The sequence below is a fragment of the Dermacentor variabilis genome, chromosome 6, assembly GCF_050947875.1.
Source record: "Dermacentor variabilis isolate Ectoservices chromosome 6, ASM5094787v1, whole genome shotgun sequence".
NCBI lineage: Eukaryota > Metazoa > Arthropoda > Arachnida > Ixodida > Ixodidae > Dermacentor > Dermacentor variabilis.
Window position 1 is genome coordinate 122,293,419 of NC_134573.1, and position 20,823 is coordinate 122,314,241.

At 43.6% G+C, this 20,823-nt stretch overlaps 1 long non-coding RNA gene across 1 annotated transcript; it reads right to left on the minus strand.

Moving 5' to 3' along the window:
- Positions 1-5,066: 5,066 nt before the first annotated feature.
- LOC142584348 (uncharacterized) lies at positions 5,067-8,853 on the minus strand. The gene is made up of 3 exons (XR_012828767.1): positions 8,676-8,853; positions 5,755-5,825; positions 5,067-5,144 (listed from the first exon to the last, which is right to left on the minus strand). It is a non-coding gene; the product is annotated as an uncharacterized LOC142584348 (long non-coding RNA).
- Positions 8,854-20,823: the final 11,970 nt, after the last annotated feature.

Consider the following 20,823-nt stretch of genomic DNA (forward strand, 5'->3'; position numbering starts at 1 on the left):
CACATACTGATAGAATATTTTTTTCTTTGTGGCATATTTTAGTTCTTATGAAGAATAGTTAACGAACTTTATTGGTTTTCACTCCGGAACCCAGCTAGACGAATTATCAATAGGGAATCTTGCGCGTTTAAGCGTTAGGGTGTCCATTTATACATCCAGTTCTTTTTTTCTGACGCGGATCCACAGAAGCATCCGTTGTCAATCTGCTGAGTTGAAGTTGATGACCTTGTATTTTCAGAGTTTTCTACAATAACGGGCAAAGAATCGATTAGCTCTTCAACGTTCGGTGGACGGAGATGAGCAGGAATCTGAGAGCTAACGTTGAAACTGGCTACAGAATTGCAATGGTGAATAATTTGTGATGTCAGCACTTGAGCTAGAGTCTCCGACAGGCTTGATGTTAGGCGTTCCATAGCTTTTGTCAGTGCTTTTTCGACCGCAACCGCCGTAGCATCGGAAAGGGTTGAGTCTGCAACCACTTGCTGACGGGGTGTCACTCCATGATATCTCCAAGATACTGCCTGGACCTATGCAACAACGTGGAGGCGAGAACAACGTCTCGTTTCGTTTATTGATGTAGGTTGTCACTCCTGATAACTTGCAGAACAGTTCAAGTAGTTGGTGGGGAGGCCGTTCCCAGGGACATCCTTCGGACGAGCAATCGCTAAAATTGTGGCCGCCACAGCAAAGCACGTCAGCGGGGAACAGATCTGCAAACCCACACGGTGTGACAAAATTGCCAACATTCCACATATTGTAGAATTCGTGGAGTCAGAGCTTCAACCTTACAAATTGGGGGCCAGACCTTAACTCTACCGGACGAATTGTCTCGGCAACTGTAACTGTGGCTGACTCAGTTGGAGGCTTCTTATTGTCAATAACTCGGCTACACTGTTAAACAGAGACAACACTACCCACTGAAAACTTATCTAAAATCTCTTCACAGGCTAAACTGACGTCAACATCTCCGGTTATGTCTCGAGAGCATGCGACATGTGGTGGGATGCAACAGCTCACCGGATGTGAACCGAATGTTGGGCAATTTAGTAGTTCCTTTATGATTTTCTGGTCTGGCGAGTAACATAATGTACCGCCTCTGCCAGACGGGCGGGCTTCAGTGATTCGTCGGAAGTAAGGTTAGCCCTTATGAAGTTCCGCCTGAATTGTCTCCGGGTTCTTTGATCACACGGCCGTCGGTAGGCACCATGGCCACGGGAAAGTTGTCGGTACTACTTCGAAAAAAAAAACTGGAGGGGTAGCTCCTGGGAAGCTACGGAGGCTGACCATGGGGAAGCCCCAAGGACAGGATAAGACAGATATTAATAAAGGCTGTCTAATGCAAAAACACATAAGAATTATTGAAACGGTGAAAGAGAGTAATGAAAAAAAAAACGATCGAATAAAATACCACCCGATACTTGACCCAAACCTTCGAAGCAGAAGGTGCCAAAATAACAATCGAACATGGGAACGGATATGAATTTGCTCGGTGCGCAATAACAACGTTTATTTCTTCTTCGCGTTACAACGCCAAGACGTTTCTTACAACATCACGTTGCTGTAAAATACTATTGTTGTTAATGCAAGGTTCTGCATTATTAAGCAGCTGTAAAATGCCGTTGTTTTGGAGGAAGGGTGTCTTGTTCCTGTGCCTGAACTGTAGGCACCGTATATTTAGTAATAGCCGATTCACACACCTGACTACTTGTGTCGGTCATTCACATTTCTTACTTTAGTTCCATCAATGTCCTTCGATTCTTTATCTCACAAGCCGCACATATATGAGGGCAGAAACACTGTGTACAGCGAAAAAACGGAACAGAGTGCAATTTGCTAGAGGGCAGTGCCTTATACTTGTTGCTCTACAAGGTGTCCCAGCTAACTTTAGCCTGAGTTTTAAAATATGCGAATGCCACATAGCCGGGCAGAACCAAAATAATCTTGTTTGTCATCGCTTGCAGACACTGAGATTATCTTTATCACACCGCCTAATTAGATAATTAGTCTTAATTAATTATCCAACTTCAATAATCTAATTGCTTGAAAAGTGTCAATGAGAAAATAGTAGAACAACATGAAAAACCCCCATACAGTTTTCTGTTGCTCAATACGTGCTGCATAAAAGTGTTTTTCCGAGCGTGAAGGAAGCTGGCGAATACACGGTAAGTGCCTCGAGGGGCCAGTCGCGTGGCAGTTTAGCGTGCAGAAATTGTGCGACGTGATCAAAAGAAGCAGTGCAAAAATACGTATGCAGTAGGCAGCTTTTATGAACCTACCGCTGAACCAATTTGTATGAAATTCCCTGAAAATAACGCAAATGGCAGATTGTAGTGACCGGTGACAGTGACAGTGACAAGAACTTTATTAGAGTGTCCTGAGGAACTTTATTGGGGGGAACCGATGGCACCCCGATCAAGTTGGTGGCTCCGCCCACGACGGGACAGGGAGATGGTGACTCTCCGCGACGTCGCGGGCCCTCTGGACGGCCTGTAGTTGGTTTGGGAAGTCCGAGCTCTTCAGCAAGGCGTCCCACTTGGACTTGTTATGAAAGTCGGAGCCCGCGTTGTACGGGCACAGCCAGAGCATGTGGTCGAAGGAGCAGTACGCATGACCGCATTTGGAGCACGATTGAGGAAAGTTCGGGTATATCCAACTAAGCGCTCTCGGGGTGAGGTACGATCTCGTCTGTGCAAGCCTGAAAGTAACAGCCTGAGCCGTGTTCAGTTTCCGGCTGGGGAGAGGAAATTTTCTCCTGCTGTGTCTGTACTGTGACGTAATTTCGTGAAAGGTTGTAAGTTTATCTTTGAAGGCGCAATCCTGCGGGAGAGCCGGACCGCTAGCTCGGGCGCGGTTCGTGAATTCACGCGCCACACAGTTGGCCCGCTCGTTAGGGTTGCAACCCGCTCGGTTAGTCTAAATATATTGTGTTAGAGATGAAACATTTATGTAGTTTGGCCAAACCTCAAGCTGCGAAATAAGCCCCAGCGTAACCATTTCGTCCCAAAAACGAACAAAGCGGTTAATTGTAACGTTACTCATGCGAAGGCCCAAGCGGACGAACAACATCTAGTTTCCTTAAGACAGAGCTTGAATTGGAGAGTGTTGTTATGGAATCTTTGGAAAACTTACGTTCGCACAATAGCAGCGTAGCACAAATCATTGCACATCGTGTGAGATCAGCCATTTTCCCAGGCTCTCTTATGTGGAACTTACACAATTGCAACATTTGCCTTACATGTAGTTAATTAGTACGATTGTAATTGGCCCAGAGATAAACTTTGCTCGTAAACTATCTTTCGCTTAGCATAACACTTCGATGTCTTGGAGATCAGGACAGTGCTGCCCTTCGGATTTAGTTATGACATTTCGGTAATGTCTGGAGCTGACTTTAAGAAGCATTTTAACAAAGGCCACCCTTAGCCATGGGCAAAAAAGCTCTGCTCGAGTGGCCGCAATTTGTCGCAAAGCCAGTCATGTGCAATAAAACTGCGACTTGGGCGATTCGGTAGTGCTTCATCTTTAAAATAAAAGAGTGCGCAATCTTCTCTCCATCCTCGTTTTGCGCGCTGTTTTCATTTCAAGGTCAGTTGTCTACCGAAGAATATAAAAGTCCTCGCTCAAGTGTCACGTTAATGTCGCTCGACAGCCATCTGGGTGGAAGCTTACAAATGCCTGCAGGAGACTTTCTTGCCAGCAGGTGAAGGACTCCTAGGCTTCGTGCAAGCGTCCCCGAGCTCGACTTCCATCACCAGCTGCATTCAGCCTCCATACTCGGAGGAACGGAAGACGGTGGAATTGTGTTGCTTAAGCAACTCTTGTTCTGATCGCAAGAATTCCCGAGGTGAGTGACGCACTCGCAACTTGAGAGGTTCCGCTTCCCACTATACTCCGCTGTGCTTGCACTGGGCGTCGTTACACATACCGTGGGCGTGAATGTGGGGATAGATCACTGACACCTGGAAGAATTACTTCGAGCATTATTTCTTTTATTAAGTTCGTTTTCACATGGAGCATTGCTCTTGGCCTAATTCAACCTAAATAGACACCAAAAAGCAACAATAGATTTGTCTTTCAGAATTCCATTGGCAGTCATTAAGAGCAAGAGAATTTACTGGCATGGGATAAACTCAAGGCAAAACTATTACGTTCTTATTTCGCGCCGATGCCTTACCGCAATAGAATGACAACCTGATGTGATGGATGTCAAATTATTTTCGCGCATTTCTCCTTTCTACTGGCACATCAAAATTTCTACACACTGGCTAAGTTGTGTCTCTGGTTCCTTTGGCAACGTAGTCCTTCTTTAGAGTCGAACAATTAACTAGGCAAGAGTGCTTGTCAAGGTCTATGACGTCACAGGGCACTGATGCAGGATCTTCAGAGTCCCGTTGCCGCGATTTTTTCGTTTTGGTTCTTTCCTCGCTCATCAAGCTTCAAGCATAGTAAGAATGGCCGCTTTGGAAGTGTAGAGATGTAATTTAGTTAGGCAATTTCACTTAATATTGCATCGTATAGTGTGGCGTTAAGCGCTTCCTACTTGGTGATTTGCTTAAATTTTTACGTTCTTTTGGGCAAAATCGCAGCGTGTCTGTGTAGCTGTTTGTCACGTGTTATCCACTCCGTCCTCCTGCTCCCTAGAAAAATGGAGCACCTGGAATAAAAAAAGAACATATTTTACAAACTGAACTTAAATATTTATTTCATCTTGAAATTACATGCATTCAAAGAAATCTAAGTCCCTGCTTTTGCTCTGTGCTATAGCCCCATGTCTTTCCGGCAAATGAAAAAGCAGATGTCTTGGCGTTACAAGCTTTCGAAATAATGCAGCCTAGCTATGACGCAACTATATATAATACGTGCAAAAACATTTCTTAATGTAAGGCAATCTTTACACACGTAGTTAAGTTGTTACTACTATACAATAAAATGATTATGACTAATCCTGCATGTACTGTTCAGTTGACTAAATGTCACGATTCGAATGATATGTAATAAAATAGCCATTCACGTGTAAATAAAACGCTCTTTCAAGCATTAGATAGCGTGATGAAGAGGTTTGCATACTTACAGTAACTCACAGGCACGCAGGGAAATTGTAGGCACAGCGCAAATACACAGCGAGTTCCAAAAGGGCACCATATTCCCTGTAGTAGAAAATAATTCAGTCAGACTGGCACACCTGTCAACGAGCAAGTGCAATCTTGAATGCACCAAGATGTTGAAGTAGCTCTCCCTACAATATCAGTACAAGAAAGTGTTGTCCAACTTCCGGAGTTCTTTTTCACATACAGTCATTGACCATGGCTTAAGTAGACAGTAAATATCAGGATGTATTCCTTTGGTAGCAAAGCTCAGCTTCTTATTTCCTCATTTTCAGATAGAATGACCTTCTCGAATAACCGCTATTACGTAGGCAGCATTACTTGTTGACCATGGCTTAAGTAAACAGTAAATGTCAGGATGTATTCCTTTGGTAGCAAAGCTCAGCTTCTTATTTCTTAATTTTCAGACAGAATGACCAACCGCTATTACGTAGGCAGCATTACTCATGTTACTTTAGCAATTAAACAAGCTGGCGCTGCATATATGTGAGCGTATGATGTTACTGCAGTATACGAGTACTTTGCACTCATTCAACTGATTATGTTCTGATATTGCTTACAAACTGATGTTTTTGTCTAAACCAATGTCTAGTAAAGACATCTACAATATTTCTTCACTAAAAAAATTTTATATGCACCAAAAGATACTTACGTTGCACCACCTCGACCACCACCAAGGAAAGAATCCTCCAATGAACTGCGCCTGAACATTGCAGACCAGGGCTGTAACAAAAACTGCCTGTTTGAAATCTCTTTTTTGTCCCTTTCGCTAGGCTGTGTAGTTCCTTCAACTGGACCTTAGAATTACAATCAGATACAAGAGTACAGATATAATTGTGGAATTTTCTTGTCAAAATCACAATCTGATTATGAATACTTCAAAACGTAACTCTTTCATCTCGCTATACCGTATGTATGAGCGATTAATAATTAAGCTTCCAGTGAAATTAATAACTCTTCATTCTTGATTCATGTCTGCACCGATATGTTGTCGAACACTTGCAAATTCATTTCCCTGTCGAATTTGGCACTCTTTTGACTGGGTATGAGCTAGATGCTCACAATTGCCGGCTTCTATCATGGGTCTGGTTCAGCTCTCAAAACAAAACATAGCAACGAGAACTGTTGGAATGAATTGCTAACAAGTAATAAAAGAATGTGATTAAACCCCCAGTTACTTATCTTGGCTTATGGACAATAAATGTTATGTAAAAAGAATTCGGCACTGTAGTTCTGCGGAAGCTTTTTTATTACGTCAACAATAAAAAGCAGACAAGGTTTCAATTCTAGGACAGGCCTCACGCTTTCCTTTCAATGCCTATACGGCTAGTGTTTCTAGAAGACTTTAAGTAATATTTGGAAACAGCCGATTTGAAATAAAAGAATGCTTTTTCGAGACACACCACCAATGGTGGCGATCATGGGATGAGGGAAGCATGGTAATTGGTCACTAATTAACAAAATATTTAAACAACTCTTATACATTTACTTTACGAGGGCTCATATCTTATGAAAAAATTGAAGTGAGTTCTCCGTACAAGCCATGTCTGCTTTAGGATCTAGAAAAAATTTGATTACCCGCGGAACTGTGGCACGACGAAGTTCGGCTATCAGAGCGCGCGAAATAAAAATTCGAAAGCTGCAGCGAGCGCGAAGCCACGAAACTCGAGGCGACGTTCTGCCTACGTCACCCAGCAGCGGGCAGCCTGCGGGTTGCGACCTCGAGGAGCACGCAGGAGCAGCGCGCTGGTTGCCCGCTGTAGTACGAAGAGCTCGCTTCAGTTAACCAATTGCGATGAGCCTATACCACCTAGATAGCACAAGGCCTGCTCACTCCGATCTGTGACGTCACGCTACCTGGCCCAACTGCCATAGAATCTAATGGGGATGCTCTCGAGTAAGCGGCGGTGAATTTGATGTCACCGCTTTCGTCACGCCTGCCTTCGCAATGGAAATTTCGGGCCACGTAGCATGACGCCACGGATTCGAGTGGACAGGCCTTGTGCTATATAAATGATGTTGGATGAGCCCACTTAAACTGAAAGTTGATAAATTTTTGCAAACTAGAGATTGATTACCATGCCTTTTTAAATATTACTTGAAGTCTTCGTAGAAACACCCTCTTTATACCGCAGGGCAAGATACCTTAATTTGATGAAATCGCTGCTTCAAGTAAACAAATGGTAATAATGAGGGGAGGCAGGGTGGAGGATGAGCTGTTTTATCTCTTGTTTTTTTTCGACACATTCAGGGCCAAAAGCAGTCACTTTGTGCACTCTGGAGCCAGTATTCTTGAAATGGTCCACATACTAAACGTTCTACAACAAGAAGACGTCAGCCCTTATAAAGAAAAATAACCGCATCCACGGTTCACAAAGAGTTCGTACGCTAGCCTAGTTCTTGAGATCAGTCACCGTTTACTGGCGACATAGATGTTATTGACCAACGTGGATTTTCGGCATTGTTGGTATGACAACGTGGAGCGTTCAAGTGTGAAAGCCGCCACGAATAAGGGAAATGGACACCCGTAAATGATACAGCTCGTTCATGTCATCTTTGCCTTCTTGTAATCACCATACGAGAATCTGTGCAACTGTATTATGCCTCGTTCAAACAAGATAATTGGTTGAAGTAATCACTTCTTTCGGTGTATGTGCTTCCGTTGTGTTCTATTTATGGCGTGCACATGAAATCGATATCACTACCTAAAATAAACTGAACGTGCGAGCCATTTCATACTAATAATATGTTTGATAAATTTGCTTCCTAGTTCTGGAAATTAGCTTTTATCTTTGTTTAAATTTGTTGTATAAATATACAAGCAATAAGAAGCTTAGCAGCTTTGTGATGTATTCCAACTGTGCTGAATAAGATAGATCGTGAGTTGATTAAATCTGAAAAGTTGATGACGACTACAGATAAAACTCGATCTAACGAAGAAATTTCCATTCCCCGGCCTGTACCCATAAGCTTCAACGTTTTCAACCCGAATTAACGAAACTAGCTTGCATTGAGCCGTTTTTAACGAAGCTTTTCCAGAACTAAATGAGTAAAAGAAAAGCGGTGATTTCTTTCTAATTTTCACGTAGACGGGTTTTTCTTCGAGCGTGCAATCTAACGCTATCGCATTAAAACATGGAGGCACCCTAGTCAGGGCCTTAGCTTTATTTTGGCATTGCTGCACGCCGCGCCCATGCACAAAACAACGGACTCGGCAGTCACTAGCGTTCTTACGTGCCAGATGGCACTAAAGGCGGTGGTACTTGAGTCGTTCTCGCGTACGTTTTACACGCGCAGACGTGAGTTAGCGGCAAATGCTATGCCACCTTACCTTTTTGGTGTCGCTACGTCACAATTTTAGATCTCGAAGGACCAAAAAATCCCTTGCTTGATTTTCCGAACTTCCCGATTTAACGAAATAATTGGAGTGGGGTCATCACTTCGGTAAATCTAGTTTAAACTGCAGTGGAAACAGCTATTGCAAAACATTGCTGTATGGATAGTGAGGACAGAAATGTGGTGCCTGTAGCAGAACTAGGAACAATCTTAACTACCTTACCTACCTAAACTTACCTGCAAAAAGCACTGTTGCACCAAGAAGCTTGACCACCCTGCTCATCGCTGAATCCTTTATACCAAGTTCCCGTTCAGAAGTGGCTGTGCAGTACGACATCCAACATACCTTTCTTTCTGGCGTACTCAATGAATGTCCGGTCCTGGCAGCCTGCCAAAGCCCGTTCGAATTGTTGTATTTGCTCATGACGTTCAATTACGCCGTAAGAGGAGTGACAGCATACGGTAGAGGTGTACCCATTGTTGTCTGGTTATGCTTGGATGATTACAAAAACAGGAAAGTGGCATATGTGCATATTTTGGAAATGAATTGTGTAAGCAGCGTACCTATAATCTTTCTCTAATTTTTATTGCAGCCTTTCTTATCTAGACAAAGTCAAAGTTAGTGTATTCATACAAAGAAATATTTAAAGAGCGAGAAATATCAAGGCGGAAACCAACTGCGGGTTCATTGTTTCCGCTCGGGCGCCTTTCAGCGCTGTTTAGGTTTGGGCAAGGAATGCAGCTTCAATGATGGCCTAGTCCTTTATGACATTCTCCATCCTTCATTGGCGCTGCTTTCCGTAAATACCGCATTCTCTCCGACTCGACTTCTGAGCAGCAAATATTCCCCGTGGTGAAAATAAACCGGCACATCTTGACCTGTCTCTCCCCGGAGAAACAATTCGCCTTAGCGCTACTGCTAATTTATTATTCTTTCGTCGCTGTTCAACGTCGCTGTTCTATCGATAGATTCGGTTCAGATGAACTGTTTTCTTCATGATGCTCCATAGGTGCTGGCGGTCTTTGAGGTCGAAGCAGCGAAACGACATATTTTTCAGCAACATCGTGTCCAAACATGCAATCACACGCAGATGTAGAGGTCCTTACAGACGTCTGCCGGGAATCGGAACACCTGAAGAACAGTAATTTCATCCCCAGAAGAAAAGCTGAAATGAGGAGCACCGGTGCATAATTTATTATGCTCTTCTGTTCACTCTGCAAGCTTGTTTAGAAGGCATTTAGACTGGGTCAAGATAGAAGTTCTGCGCGTTCTTTTGCTTCAGTAAACAATGTTGAAGATCTCTAAATTTTTGAAGCAGGTTAGAAAAAAATGAATGTCCCTTCCAGTCCATTTCTCCCTGTTTCTTAAATTCCCAAATGCGCATAACATGTTGATTTGAGCCATGCTAAAAACAACTATTTTAAACGTATAGGCTATGAAGAGCCATTAGTAGTACGTCATTGCGCTCAAAGTTCCTGAGCAATGGGCACGGTGACCGGAATCAATGAACGGGTACGCAGACCAATCCGAAAGGTCACATTCATACCGAGGTAAGAGATCAGAATTCGTCCAGGAATGCAGCGCACCATACAGTAGATTCAACTTGACACTACTTGGGCGCTTGCGACTAGTATTTCTGTGTGTGGTGTTTGCCGAGCTTTTCTTCCTTCAATTGGTGTCATTATCCTTGGCTGACTAATGTATTTGGGTATATGGGGATAGCCGGCCATGAAGCGGCCAACCTTCTCATTTGTCTACACCTAAATAAGTAGGCTATATGTGCAGTCTGAAACCTTTATGAATTGATATATCTCGATCATAGCGGCTGAGTTAAGTGATCAATAAACTACGCGCCTGGACAGTCTAAAATCCCCAAAACAGTAAACACGAAGGCAAGCGTTATTATATCGCTTATAATCGGCCCACATTAACAAAACCTCTCCCACATAAGTACACTGCCTGCTGTCATTTGCCGCCACTGGGCAAGTGCTCGGATTATTACGCCGGGCTATTTTGTGACCGGTTGGTGTCAAGACGCCTGTCAGTGAGGAAATTTCTCAGAAAAGCTTTCTAAATACAAGCCTTGGTGTCCACCAAATGATGAGTGTCAGTGCGTTTCTACTTCCCAGAAATATAGACCATAGTTTATGACAATTATCGTTATGCAATCCTATTCCTCAATTATCATCCGTCTTGCCGAGATGGTGGAGTGGTGGAGTACAAGCCAATGATGAAATAATAAATTATTCATTAAAATATCACAATATCCGAACTTCGCTATTCACAAAGCGCTATGTCGTTGCACACACAGAATCTCCGTTGACCACTTGTGTTAGACAAATATCATTGACTTCTTTCGCCAAATGCCTCAAGATCAACACCGTTTAGATAACTGGTAATTCCCATGCCCAAAGATCTGACGAATTTTTCTGAGAACCAACGCCTCATTGCGGAAATACAACAGTGCTTTGACATATTTTCAAAGCGTATCTTGTTTTCGAAATTCTTTCCTATCTGCGCTTTTGGAACATGTAACAAATAAGATATTAAGAAATAGCTGGGCCGTAGCCACATCTACCGAAAATTATACCCATTAGTTAACGGACAATGAGTTTGCAGAGAGGCTGCCGCAGTTCCTGCGCAATGCAGCGCTACGAGCGCTTATTTCATTTTCTTATTATTCTCCATATCAATATCATCATTCTTTTTTTATGTCCACTGCAGGACGAAGGCTTGTAGCGCAGTCTTTAACTTCGTCTCAAGCATATTTTCTTAACTTCTAAATATTTGTTCCATATGTTAGCTCCGGCAGAAAGCAATGATTGTAAACCTCTCTCTTCAACGGCAGTGGTAAGGTTCCACTTACGATTCGACCTATGTAAACGTACTCCTTCACAGACTCTAAAGGCGGACTGGCGATCTTGAACTCTTGTTCCCTGGCCCGGCTATTCATCATTATCCTTGTCTTTTGCATATTAATGTTCAAGCCCACTCTTTCACTCTCTCTGTTAAGGTCCTCAATCATTTGCTGTAACTCGTCTGCATTGTTGCTGAATAAAACAATGTCATCGACAAACCGAAGGTTGCTGAGATATTCGGCATCCATCCTCACTCCTAAGCCTTCCCAGTTTAATAGCTTGAATACTTCTTCCAAGCACGCAGTGAATACCATTGGAGAGACTGTGTCTCCCTGCCTCACACCCTTCTTTATAGGTATCTTCCAGCTTTTCTTGTGTAGAATTAAGGTAGCTGCAGAACCTCTGTAAATATTTTCCAAGGTACTTACGTAAGCGTTCTATACGCCTTGATTACGTGATGAATCTATGACTTCAATGACTGCTGGTCTCTTCTACTGAATCAAATACCTTTTCGTAATCTATGAAAGCCATGTAGAGAGGCTTCTTATACTCGGCGGATTTCTCGATAACCTGATTAATTACATGGACGGGATCCATTCTAGAGCATCCCTTCCTGAAGCCAGCCTGTTACCTTCGTTGACTAAGGTCCAGTGTTGCCCTTACTCTATTGTGATAATTTTGGTAATATTCTATATAATACTGGGAGTAAGCTAATGGGCGCATAATTTTTCAATTCTTTAATGGCTCCCTATTTGTGGATTAGTTTAAGTTTGCCTTCTTCCAGTGTTCTTTGACTCTTGCAGTCGATAGACATTTCGTATGAAGAGCTGCCAGTTTTCTAAACATTAAGTCTCCTGCATCTTTCATTAAATCAACTGTTATTCCATGTTCTCCTGCCACTCTTCCTCGTTTCATGTCTTGCAAGGCCCTTCTGACCTCATCGCTAGTTATAGCAGGAGTTTCTGAATCATTTTCATTACTGTTGTTAATGGAGGTATCCTGACTCGTATCGGTACTGTACTAGACCGTATAGAAACCTTCTGCTTCCTTTACTATATCTTCGAGATGGCTGGTGATATTACCCTGCTTATCTTTCAGTGCATACATCTTGGTTTGTCCTCAGCGCTGGATTAAGGGGGGGGGGGGGGGGCGCTAAGGTGACTGCAGCCTATGGCCTCACCTCGCACAGTAGGAGAAGGGGGCCCATTTATTCTAACCTGCTTAGTATATGGAGCCAAGGGCAACGGATCTTCGAGCGACATGTATGAAGATAGAAAACGAGAACGAGCAGGCGAAGTCCCCCCCGCCTAATGTAACAGCCTGCGTTTAGCCTGATAATTTGGGGAGAGCTTGTTCGGGCGGGGCCGTCTTTTTTACGAAGTGAGGTGCGTTTGCTTGGAAGAGTTTCCGTGGTTTCCAGCCAATCCGTCTTTCCAGTGCTGTCTGGAGAGGCGAGGCCAGGGGGAAACACCTAAAACACGTAATGTGGGATGAGGACTTAAATCTTCCTTGCCCCTCATCACCACCACGCCACCCTCCATCTCTCAAATAGTTCCACCGCTGTTCTTCTCATAAAAAGGATGTGCTGCAGTAACTAACAGTACCTCCCATTCGACTTTTCTTTACCGTCATGGTAATTTGGGCGGAGGAGGATGAGTCCTATAGCAGATGATGATGAGTCTGATGGCAGAGTTTAGGCAGGAAAGGAAAGAAGACGTCGCACGTGCTTTAGTCCGCGTGCCATGGGGCAAGGAATGTTCACTGTTTGGGCTAGGGCTGTGAAAGAGTGAAGGGGGAAGTTGGAAAGCTGTACACAAAGGCTTGTCTCCAGGGCCCATTCCCGCCTAGTGGCTGCGCACCCTCGCACGCGCTCGACGGAAAAAGTAGGTCAGACTGGCCACCGAACTTCCAGAAAGAAGTAGAAAAAGATGACTCAGAGGCGACGGAGGGTGCGTAAATTCGCCCGCGCTAGAAGTCGCCCTCTCCCCTTCATTCTCACGCTCGGCGTCGACGGGCGAAAGAAAAATTGAGAACCTCCAAGAACGGACGATTTCTCCTAGCCAATAGGAGGATGAGACCGGAACGGGAGAAGGAGTGAGTTTGAACGGAGCAGGACCGATTTTCAAAAAGGAACTCTATGCGTATGTGAACGCCTGCTTTGGCGCTAGTAACAGACAGACGCGGCACGCGTCTATAAAAGCAAGTTGATCGCGGACTGCGTTAATGACCAGTTAATGCTTCCATCCGTCTTTAATCCCAGTGCTTCTGGAAGGCGGGCATTTCCTTAGAGGCTTGCTAAATGAACATCTACGTATTCCGTTACTATGTGCTCAGTCGTTTCCGGGCTTATGCTTCAGCAGGCACATGCATCACCCTGTTGCAAATATCTGCTTGGGTAATTTTGTTTTTGTTTTTTTTTCTCAGGCTGGCGTCTCAAAAAGCATGGTACAGATTTTCCCTCCCAATTTTGTTTTCTTGCCATACTCGTGAATCTCCGTGAATGAATGTATGGATGTATGGATGGATTTTATGAGCGTCCTCTTTGGAACGGGGCGGTGCGTTGCGCCACCAAGACCTTTCTATTATACTGCTTAATGTCCTACCTAGGGTAAAAAAGAAAAAAGAAACAAAACCTATGAACTTTCACAACCAAATTCTCTGATCCCCTATTGCGAACTTTGCTTTTGCACGTCTCCGTTTTTTGTCGTTTCCCTACTTTTCTTCTACCAATCTTCCAATCGCCTCTTATTAATCCCTACTGTGGACATGTTTACTTGTCCACTGCTCTCATGGAACCCAAGGATTTCGAGCAGGCCAGTGGTGCCTAAATCGACCGCTGGGTAGACGTCTTCACATTCTAATAAAACGTGCTCCACAGTTTCCCTAGCTTTACCGCAGCAAGCACATGCTTCTTCTTCCTTCTTATATCTCCCTTTATAGGTGCCTGTTCTAAGGCCTCCCGATCTCGCTTTGAAAATTAATGAGCTTCCCTTTGAGTTATCATAAGTTGTTTCTTTCCTGATTCCATTTTTCCTCTTAACTAGTTACTCATGGCAGGTCCCTTTTCCATTGCCACCACCCAAGAGATTATTTCAGCCTCTGACTGTGCGCTTGACGTTATTTGTTGCTGTATTGCCCAACCTACAGGCCGCATACTTGCTGGTAAGCTTCCTGGTTCTTTTCCTCCACTGTGAATCAAAGTATTTTTTTCTGTACAGATACCTCAACACTCTCCGAGCCGTTTTAATTTCTTCCATACTCCTCAGTCGTTCTTCATACTCAATTTTCCTGCGAGTTTCCCTGACTTCAAAACTTGTCCAACCCATATCACCCTGCAAACCTTCATTTGTAGTCTTCCCGTGAGGGCCCAATGCGAGGCGACCCACTGACCTTTGGTTTCAATCGAGTCCTGATTGTACCCCTAATTTAAAGCGAACAACCGCATTTCCAAAAGTAAGTCCTGAAACCATTACACCTTTCCACATACCTCGGAGCACCTCGTACCTATTGTATCCCCATAGAGCTCTGTGCTTCATTATGGCTGCAGTTCGCTTCCCGTGCACTGTTATTGTTTTTTCCTGTGTTTCCATATATCTATTGCCTTCGTTCATCCATGTACCAAGCTATTTATATTGCGTTACCCGAGGTATTTCCTGATCCTGTATCGCCACTTTCTGTTCACTGTTTTCATTGAATACCATAACACCTGATTTTCTAACACTAAATTTCAAACCTAAATTGTTATCTTCCTGTCAACGGATATTAGCCAGACGTTGCAAATCGCTATGCTTGTTAGCTAGCAACACAATATCGTCCGCATAAAATAAGCCTGGAAGCTGCTGCTCTACTACTGTCGCCTTCCTGTCGAGCATGGTCTGTCATACAGATAACGCGCATGCCGTTCGGGACTTGGAAGTACCGGGCTCGCAGCATTAAATGAACGAATTGCGGACAAGATAGGTAGTGATTTTTGTTGTGTGGCAAGATACGACCCAAAGGGTGTAATTTTGTTTATCGGTGTACGAAATCCATGCATAGTAAAACATTTACACCAATCAGGGTGCTTTTTTTGTCGCACTGGTAACACCCTTACCGTTATGGCCTTACAAAAATTGATACAGGGCGACAACGGAGCTTTAGACATGCGACGACAAAAGGCGTAGTTGAAGTCTGTGTAATCATTCTGACAGGCTTGGGCGCACTGAAATATCCGGCAAGAGAATTTCACAGGTTGAGATATGATATTCTCCTACCGGATATTTCCTTGTGCTCAAGCCTCTCAGAATGATTCCATAGCTTTTAGCTAAGTCTTTTTTCATTGCACGTCTCGTTTAAGCTTCGTTGTTGTCCTCTATAAATTTTTATAAGTTCATAATGGTAAGGGTGCTGCCAGGGCGACAAGGAAACACTCTTAAGGGTGTAAACATCTTTAAAGCGTGGCGGTCGCGCCTGGCGTCGCGCCCGTGGTGCCACTGTCGATGGCGTTCGCGTAGTCGAAGAATAAAGACCCATAGAACTGGCAGAATTGGCCCACCTGGATAAGATGGGTGTTTACGGGTTCCTGGTGACTTCAGTGATGCAGTCCAAATGGTTTCGAGCGGTGCACACGAAATGTTTTGTGACATAACATCGATTAGGCGGAGCCCACGTTAAACGCGTCCGCTCTCATTAACGGCTCGCAGTGCCCCCGACGTGCTTGGAGAGATAAACAAGAAGCAGGAATGAGGACACGTGAGGTGGCTCGGAGGGAGACGGCCAGCGTGACAGACGTGAAGGAAGGAGGCGAAGAATGCGTCCAGGGCGCGGGAGTAGCGGCCAGTCGAGTTCCTGACCCGAGGCCACTAGAGTCTCCAACCTGAGATCGACACCACGTCCAACTGCAGCTTGTGGATGGCGAACGTCGGAAGGACGTCCGACCTAGGCGGGCCATCATCTCCACCGTCGTGACCGAGCTGCGCCTGGCGAATGCTCTATGGGCGTCTGACCATAGCCTGTGTCATGCAAAGCCCATCTTCGCAGCATGGTTGATCATCGCCGTCTGATGAGTATTACAACATAGCCGACTGGATAAACCTGTTTTGCATGACCAGGTGAACCCGCTACTTTCCTAAAAGCGGTGACTGCTTCTTTGTTGAGCTTTCTAGACTTTTTATATGACTGTTGTGCATGTTGTCCACTTGCTTCTTCATCTTGATGTGTGCATCCGCTAAATATAGTCCTTATCCATTTCTTTACAAGCGGACCCGTCTCTCCCGATGGCAGATACATACTCGTTATTTTACACTCTTTATCATGAGCCAAGTAGCGGCCTGATAATGACCTATATCACAACCCCATTGAAATCAATGCGCAGGACTCCATCAGACGCTCTAGTTAAACTACCTTTGCATGCCTATATTGTCCCCTGCTTTTCGACCTCATATGGACACGTTCAGCATGCTTCCAGAACACTTTAGTTACTTTCTGCAATGACTTCAGTAAGCTTATTTCCATTTTTTCATGGCAGCACGGACTTAATTAGCTTTCTTGCACCGGCAGGCTGACGCAATAAATGAAAAACTCGCTTTTCTTTGATCAGATGCACCGAACTTTGCTTCTTGTGAATGGCCTTTGAAGCCTAGACAGAAGTGTGAGTTGGACGACACTTCACTTGAGATTGATGTCAGTGCCACCAATTGCAAACGCGTTCCAGCGTAATAGACTTGCAGGCTCAAAGAACGAGCAGCTGACTGGCTTTCTGCATAATAGGTACTTGGTTCAATGAAGCCCCCCATAGTAATATGTGTTGTGTGCTCAAATGCCCAAAGTCAATTTTTAGAATCAGGTAAACAAAATGTTGCAACGTTACACGCAGTGCGTAATGCATATCCTTCGCAGTACCGCAATCGCTAAGGGTCACTTTTCTTCGATTTAACGAACAATCTGTTCCCCACTGTGGACCAGTACACCACACCACGTGCGTTAGCATTAGGAGTGACAAAGTGAGAAAATGTGTATGTGCGTAAAATGTGGGAAGCCGGTCACATGGCACCAGTAGAGAGGGCATGGGAGAGCGTAGAAAAGTGTGGATGTATGTGCGTGTCATCATCATCATCAACCTGGTTACGCCATCTGCAGGGCAAAGGCTGCTCCCATAATTCTCCAACTACCCCGGTCATGTACTAATTGAGGCCATGTAGTCCCTGCAAACTTCTTAATCTCGTCCGCCTACCTAACTTTCTGCCACCCCTGCTACGCTTCCTTTCCCTTGGAATCTAGTCCATAACCCTTAATGACCATCGGTTATCTTCCCTCCTCATTACATGTCCTGCCCATTACCCCCCCCCCATTTCTTTTTCTTGATTTCAACTAAGATGTCATTAACTCGCGTTTGTTCCCTCACCCAATCAGCTCTTTTCTTACCCTTAACATTACACCCATCATTCTTCTTTCCGTAGCTCGTCGCGTCGTCCTCAAATTAAGTAGAACACTTTTCATAAGCCTCCAATTTTCTGCCCCGTAGGTGAGCACTGTGTGTGAGTGAGAGAGAGAGAGAGGTGGTGTGTGTATCTGCATATATACCAAAGCTGAGCTGCGGAAATATTTTGTTGAAATGTGATTTTGTCTTCGCTTGTAGACGCCGAATGTTTGCTTTGTTATTACTATAATTACTTCTGAACCATTTAAGCGTTTCGACTTTAGATTTTATTGCTGAAATTTTGTGCAAAGATTATTAGACTTTGCATGCATAAATGGTGAATGTTTCTCTTTATTGAATGCGGCTATTAAATGTGTGTCTGTTGAATATTTCCTATACCACTCATGTGCTACTGCTTGTAGGGGTTCTCTGGACACAGTTGATCCTGGAAAATAAGCTTATACTTATGCTTATAAGGATTAATGCAACAGGCGGAGATCTGCTCTGGACCACCGTCAGGCTTGTTGTGTGTTGAGTGAGGTCATGAACGAATCCTTGCAATGTGGTGAACGTGGTTTATGTCATAGATGAAGGACATCAAAGAGGTGTGGCATTATGTGGACTCATTTGCTCGCATTTGCGCTAAATCATCACTCAATTTTTAATAGTACATTTTAGCGACTATCTCATACATGCTACATTTCTTTCTGCTTTTTTCTTTGAAGTCTGCTCATTATTGAAAGCAATCCATTTTTCAAAAATATTGAACACTGCGATACTATGTTGCCTTTATTCAGCTGTCGTTATTCATCAAGAAAGTGAAAAACCCATAAAACCATACAACGTAATACTACTTTATGTTACGTAATACTACACTTTATGTTGTGACGGAGTAAATAAGGCAATCTAACGAATAATATTGGGGAATGTGAAAACACTAATTTTGTTTTGCTTTGGACGCAACTTAAAAAAACTCCAAACAGTCAAAATTTTCATGGGGTAATGTACTGTGTTGCCTTTCAAAAACGACTCCACTACTTTGGAAGGTTGAAGTAACACTTCACAGAAGTACTTTCTCAACTCGGGCATCTTTTTTATTTGCGCACTGTATTGCACAACTAGTTTGTTGTGTCATCGAAATACTAGAATCCTGACATCATCCACGCTGACTGTCGGTTCACTTCTTTTTCATTCCGATTCCATTATTTCCTCCGACCATGCCTCCAAGAGCAGCAGCTTCATTGGGTGCCATGATGATCACAGCTGAAAGTACACATTTTGTAACTTAATAGATGACTTCTTTGATTGAGAACACATATGTCAGTGTCACAAGAGCTTTCCAGGTTGGGTCACTGCACCTATATAATTCTGATGTCTGTTCGGATACTTAGCCATGAGAAAATTATTAAGATCAAAGGAAAAGCTGGTTCAGTACAAGTTGGTTTGGAATCGTACAAAAGAGCGTTGCTTTCTGTGACTGCAGTCTCAAATTGTCCAACCAGAATGGAGCCGTTTATTTCACCCTAAGCACGTCAAGCAGACTGCCTCGCATTAACCAGTTTTTTTCTGCTTTCTCTATCGGCGTTCCTTATTATTTTACATATAATATCACTCGCTTAAATGGGTCACGGTCTCACAAATAAAAGACAGGCTGAAAGCGAAGAGCAAGTTCGCCGTAGCAAGGATTGCATGATTTTAGAATGTTATTTTAAATTGCATGGAAGCGGAATAAAAGGGATTGGGGGGCGGCACACGGACGCTGGGCGCACCCTTGTTACAACTGTGAACTAAACCTTCTGGTATTTTCAGTATAGACGCACCCGCACCCTAACATTGTTCTTTATACTATTTGAACGTGAAGAAAGGTCACGAACCCCAGATACTGCTTTTGTAGCAAAATGCAATGATTTGAAAGCCAGGAGACGGCTCAACTTTCATAAAGAAATAAAAGCATTTGTTCATTAACACATAATAAATGGTTAATTAAATGATGGCACGCCGTAATGCAAGACTCCGGAATTTTCGACCACCTGGGTTTCTTTAACGTGCAGTTAAATCTAAGTTAATGGGTGTTTTCGCATTTCGCCCCCATTGAAATGCGGGCGCCGTAGCCGGGATTCGATCCCGAGACCTCGTGCTCAGCAGCCCAATTTCGCACCCATAATAAATGGGTGCGAAATGGTAGACGCACTTAATAAGTGGCTCTTTAAGTATAAATATATTCTTTCGTTTGTTTCTCTATTCCTATGCGAAATATGCTATAACGAGATAATGTTAAAGAAGACAAAAAACAGCCAGGTTTCCGTAAACCTTGTGTTGTTTAGTTCTGTGAGCATCTTATTTTTGATACTTCATGCTAGTTATGCTCTAAGTTCGATTCGTCAGGCCTCATTGGCTTGGCGCATACACGTAAACATAAAAAGTCATAAGCGCTCTTGGCACAAACAATACTTCTCTGAAAATCATAGTCAAAATGCTCTCATAAGAACTATCACACAAGTTGACAAGCTATGGTTACCTATGGCCACCGCAACTGCCGCAAGAAGGTCCATTCCCAAGATTCGGTTCATGTTGTCAGATGCTGGAAAAAAAGATTGGTCAGAAATCTATGAAGCATCCAGATAACACCGCCTTACAGCGATATGTTTTACGAGATATTAGCCCTTTGCTACATCTGAACTTTAGCGTTTCTTTATGATATACGCGAGAGGTAAAAACACAAAGGTGAGTTTACGTGTTAAGTGCCAAGTTCTTTTCCTAGGCGAACTTTCTGAGAGCTCTAACAGTTTCCACAATCGTGGTCGCTTCACTTTTCCAGCAGTGCATTTCAAATAATCTGTATTTATTACAAGACTTACGAGATCGCTTCATAGAGAATTGGCATAACAATAAATTATGCTACGGCCAGACTGATCGGTATGCCTAAGTGGATTATTATTTAGGTTGTAGTAGTTTTTACAGCTCTGAAAGCGGCAAGTGAAGCGACAATAAGAAAACTTTCCCGTTGAATGTTATGTTGCAGCTATTGGTTGTAGCATAGTTATTCTGCTAGACACATTCACATAGCCAGCTACATGCCAATAACCAAAAGCATCCTTCCGAACACACCTAAAACGCGGCAAAGCTGAG